This window comes from Mytilus edulis, chromosome 12, assembly GCF_963676685.1.
Source record: "Mytilus edulis chromosome 12, xbMytEdul2.2, whole genome shotgun sequence".
In the NCBI taxonomy this organism is placed as follows: Eukaryota; Metazoa; Mollusca; class Bivalvia; order Mytilida; family Mytilidae; genus Mytilus; species Mytilus edulis.
Window position 1 is genome coordinate 46,404,200 of NC_092355.1, and position 5,771 is coordinate 46,409,970.

Below are 5,771 nucleotides of genomic sequence, written 5' to 3' on the forward strand. Positions count from 1 at the left end.
TTCCTGGCGTCTTTTTATACCCCTGCTTTGAAAAAAAGGGGGTACCGGTATACTGTTTTACCTCTGTCCTTCCGTCATTCCATCAGTCCGTCAGTCTGTCAGTCAGTCCGTCCGTCCCATGAATATTTTTCGTCACATTTTTCTCAGGAACTACACTACCAGGATTTCTGAAATTTGGTTTCAGGCTTGATATAAGTCAGCTATACTGTGTGATGCGTTTTCAGATTCATCACTTGACAACTTCCTGTTTACCGAACACTTGTATGATTTTACCCAAGATAGCCAAGTTAAAAATTTTCGTCACAATTTTCTCAGGAACAACAATACAAGGATTTCTGAAATTTGGTTTCAAGGTTTATATAAGTCAGCTATACCGTGTGATGTATTTTCAGAGTCATCACTCAATAACTTCCTGTTTACCGAACACTTGTATTTTTTTACACTATTAATATTATCCACTTGCGGCGGGGGTATCATCAGTGAGCAGTAGCTCGCAGTTTCACTTGTTTTTTTTATCTCTCTCAGTCTAAAGATTATTACTTTGTATAATTATTCTATGATGATATCTACTTAGAATGAGACTGTCACTGTAAAATTTTCCTGATGTCACTTGTTTTACTTGGGTTCTTTTACTTAATGTTTAATTAATTCTGGGGGAATTTCTAGTGTCTAATTTGACGTCTAAATGGTAATAGGGGTATAAATCAATGAGACAAATAGTACACAAAATAAAACTAGAGGCTCTAGAGAGCCTGTATCGCTCACCTGACTCTACTAAGGTTTTTATACGACCGCAAATTTTGAAAAAATTTTCGTCGTATATTGCTATCACGTTGGCGTCAGCGTCGTCGTCGTCGTCGTCGTCGTCGTCGTCGTCGTCGTCGTCGTCGTCGTCTGGCGTCCGAATACTTTTAGTTTTCGCACTCTAACTTTAGTAAAAGTGAATGGAAATCTATGAAATTTTAACACAAGGTTTATGACCACAAAAGGAAGGTTGGTATTGATTTTGGGAGTTTTGGTCCCAACATTTTAGGAATTAGGGGCCAAAAAGGGCCCAAATAAGCATTTTCTTGGTTTTCGCACTATAACTTTAGTTTAAGTTAATAGAAATCTATGAAATTTTGACACAAGGTTTATGACCACAAAAGAACGGTTGGGATTGATTTTGGGAGTTTTGGTCTCAACAGTTTAGGAATTAGGGGCCAAAAAAGGGCCCAAATAAGCATTATTCTTGGTTTTCGCACAATAACATTAGTTTAAGTAAATAGAAATCAATGAAATTTAAACACAATGTTAATGACTAGTAAAGGAAGGTTGGTATTGATTTTGGGAGTTTAGGTCCCAACAGTTTAGGAATTAGGGGCCAAAAAGGGACCCAAATAAGCATTTTTCTTGGTTTTCGCACCATAACGTTAGTATAAGTAAATAGAAATCTATGAAATTTAAACACAAGGTTTATGACCATAAAAGAAAGGTTGGGTTTGATTTTGGGAGTTTTGGTCCCAACATAATAAGGGGCCCAAAGGGTCCAAAATTAAACTTTTGTTTGATTTCATCAAAATTGAATAATTGGGGTTCTTTGATATGCTGAATCTAACTGTCATGACTGTGTATGTAGATTCTTAACTTTTGGTCCCGTTTTCAAATTGGTCTACATTAAGGTCCAAAGGGTCCAAAATTAAACTTAGTTTGATTTTGACAAAAAATGAATCAGTTAGGTTCTTTGATATGCTGAATCTAAAAATGTACTTAGATTCTTGATTATTGGCCCAGTTTTCAAGTTGGTCCAAATCGGGGTCCAAAATTAAACTTTGTTTGATTTCATCAAAAATTGAATAAATGGGGTTCTTTGATATACCAAATCTAACTGTGTATGTAGATTCTTCATTTTTGGTCCTGTTTTCAAATTGGTCTACACTAAAGTCCAAAGGGTCCAAAATTAAACTTAGTCTGATTTTAACAAAAATTGAAATCTTGAAGTTCTTTGATATGCTGAATCCAAAAATGTACTTAGATTTTTTATTATGGGCCCAGTTTTCAAGTTGGTCCAAATCAGGATCTTAAATTATTATATTAAGTATTGTGCAATAGCAAGTCTTTTCAATTGCACAGTATTGCGCAATGGCAAGAAATATCTAATTGCACAATATTGTGAAATATCAAAATTTTTTTTAATTAGAGTTATCTTTCTTTGTCCAGAATCAACTTAAATCTTTGTTATATACAATATACAATGTATATTCACTTTTTACTACCAACTGATAAATTAAAATAATCTTTACCATTCAGTGATAACAAGCAGTTTTTTTACATCTTAATATTTTATGATGTATTAAAATGAGTAGTTATTGTTGCAAACTCCATTAGAAATTTTAATTGAGATTAGTTTTGGAATAAGGGAAAGGGGGATGTGATTAAAAAAATTGGGTTCAATTTTTCTCATTTGAAATTTCATAAATAAAAAAGAAAATTTCTTCAAACATTTTTTTGAGAGGATTAATATTCAACAGCATAGTGAATTGCTCTAAGAGAAACAAAAATTTTAAGTTCATTAGAACACATTCATTCTGTGTCAGAAACCTATGCTGTGTCAACTATTTAATCACAATCCAAATTTAGAGCTGAATCCAGCTTGAATGTTGTGTCCATACTTGCCCTAACCGTTCAGGGTTCAACCTCTGCGGTCGTATAAAGCTACGCCCTGCGGAGCATCTGGTTGAAATCATAAAAAAAGATAAAATTTGGTTACACAGTAACAACACTTGGCCAGCACCTCATTAGGAAAGGAACGTTTATGCTATATTTGGTTTCATTCCATTCTGTGGTTCTCTTAAAGAAGAAATTTGTATGTATTTTCCATAGGGTCCTATGTTAAACTAAGTCCCCCAACTGGTGGCCATCTTGGATGTTGGATTGGCGGCAAAGTAACAACACTTGGTCAACACCTCATAAGGAACATTCATGCTATGTTTGGTTTCATTTCATTCATTGGTTCTCTAAAAGAGGACATTTGTATGTATTTCCCATAGGGTCCTATGATAAACCCAGTCCCACCGTTGGCAGCCATCTTGGATGATGGATCGGCTACAAAGTAACAACACTTGGGCAGCACCTTATAAGACACATTCATTCTATGTTTGGTTTCATTCCATTCAGTGGTTCTCTAAAAGAGGACATTTGTATGTATTTACCATAGGGTCCTATGTTAAACCAAGTCCCCCGCTGGCGGCCATCTTGGATGATGGATTGGCTACAAAGTAACAACACTTGGGCAGCTCCTCATAAGAAAGAAATATACTGTTTGGTTTCATTTCATTCATTGGTTCTCTAAAAGATGTCATTTGTATGCATTTCCCATAGGGTCCTATGTTAAACTTAGTCCCCCGCTGGCAGCTATTTTGGATGACGGATAGGCTACAAAGAAACAACACTTGGTCAACACCTCATAAGGATCATTCATGCCATGATTGGTTTCAATCCATTCAGTGTTTCTTTAAATGATAAAATTGTGAATGGAAATTGTATGCATTTCCCGTAGGGTCCTATGTTAAACTAAGTCCCCCGCTGGTGGCCATCTTGGGTGATGGATCGGCTACAAAGTAACAACACTTGGTAAGTACCTCACAAGAAACATTCATGCCATATTTGGTTTCATTCCATTCAGTGGATCTCTTGAAGTTCAAAATGTAAAAAGTTCACGCTGCCGCCGACGACGGACACCAAGTGATGAGAAAAGCTCACTTGCAATTGGTCCTTTGGGCCAGGTGAGCTAAAAAGAAGTTGGAAATCTATGCATTATAGTTTACAATATAAAAGACAAACATGCAACAGAAATGTTAAAAATTGTTATATAAGGGTGATAAATTCAATCAATAAGATCTCATCTGATGTTTTGGATCATGTTGTACTAGTAGATTTTGACTTGCTGATTAATTTTCTTTTAATGTTTCTATCTATTATAGCTTTCAAAATAATAGGCATAAATATAAAAAATCTTGAAGAGTCCTTAGGTCCCTTAGTTCTCATCTGATGATTTTGATCATGTTGACTTATATGTAGATTTGTCCTTGGTGATCATTAACGCTATTTCAAGTTTCTGTCTATTATCACTTACGAGAAAACACAAAAATAATAAAAAAATGTGTACATTTTGTTGATTAAGGGCAATAACTTTGTGTCCTGTAAGAAAAATGTCTATTATAATTTTGGTGTCAATAGACATTAATAAGATATCACTTTAACAATTTTGCCATCAGATTTTTAAGTTTAATTGATTTTGAAGATAAAGCAAAAATTACTTTTTACCCCTATGTCCTATTTTTAGACATGTCAGCCATAGTAGTTGGCAGGCAGGGTCATTGGACATATTCTTTAAAACTAGATACTCCATTAATGATTGTGGCCAAGATTGGTTGAATAAGGACCATCAGTTTTTAAGGAGACAATCTCTGTAAAAATTAATAGACAACAAAGAACATAAGAGATGTCAAAGGCTCATTGAACCTTCAGTAACTTTGAGGACTATCAGATCTGTACCTTGTGTATAATGTGTTTTTGTTAGTTGTTTTTTGTGCTTTGTATTGATATTTTTTTTTACTAGTTAAGTTTGCTCATTGTTGAAGGCCTCCAGTTGTTAACTTATTGGTAGCCATTTGGTCGCTGGTGCTGACCTGAACATCTGAAGGGTGTTATTTTCATTCATTTGTAATACATTTTTTATTTTCAAGGGACGAAATGAGTTGCCTAAACATATATTTTACATTTTATTTTTTAGATCCAAAGCCATTAGTACAGATTTATCCGAAATGAATGCATTAAAATGCAGCTAAATATTTAGACTAAAATGAAAACATGCATCATTTTACCTGTTTATCCCCTTAGTTCTACTAACAGTCTCCATCATTAATCTGTGGATTAATCAGGAATATGCCTTAGACTGCAGATAGGATCAGTTTAAATCAATCCTTTGGTATCAGAGGTGAAGAACAAAAGTTTACCACACTATTAAATGACTCAAACTAATAAACTGTTATCACAGAGATATGTCTCGCCTTTTTGTAATTTTGATTATGCAAAATAGCAATACTTTAACATCTTACACAAGTTATGAAAATTTTCAATGTCAATGATTCATGACTGAGTTACATGGCTAACCAATCTCCATGTAAATGAGATGTGCCAATGCTTATACAACTGCATACCAAATATCATCATGACCATTGACTTATCATAAGTTGTTCCCAAATCAAAATACAAACATTAACTAGTAAACTATAGAAAAGTTTCAAAGTCAATAAGAGGGGGTGGGGCTATATAATAATTTCCATGGAAAGGAGATGTGCCAATGCTTATACAACTGCATACCAAATATGATTGACCTACCACTTGTGGTTCACCATAAACTAGACTTCATCACAAAGTAATGCATTGTTGACGCCACCGTCGCCGCCACAGGAAACAGCATACCTATGTTTTGCTTTTTGACTCCGTTAAGGCGAGACAAAAACCTTAAATTGATATCTACTAAGATGTACCTGCCTGCATCTAATGCAAATTTAAGCATCAATAAAAACACTTTATAGCTTCCATAGCTGACCATAGGGTATGAGTTCTGTTCGTTGTACATATTAAAGGTTGCTTACATCCATGATGTGTGGACCATAATAGAAAGTTGTCTCATTGACATTCATACCAAATATTAACTTTATATTAAAATGAAAATAGGTAGTCATAACTGTATCACCATTTTTCTTGGACAAATGCACAAAAAA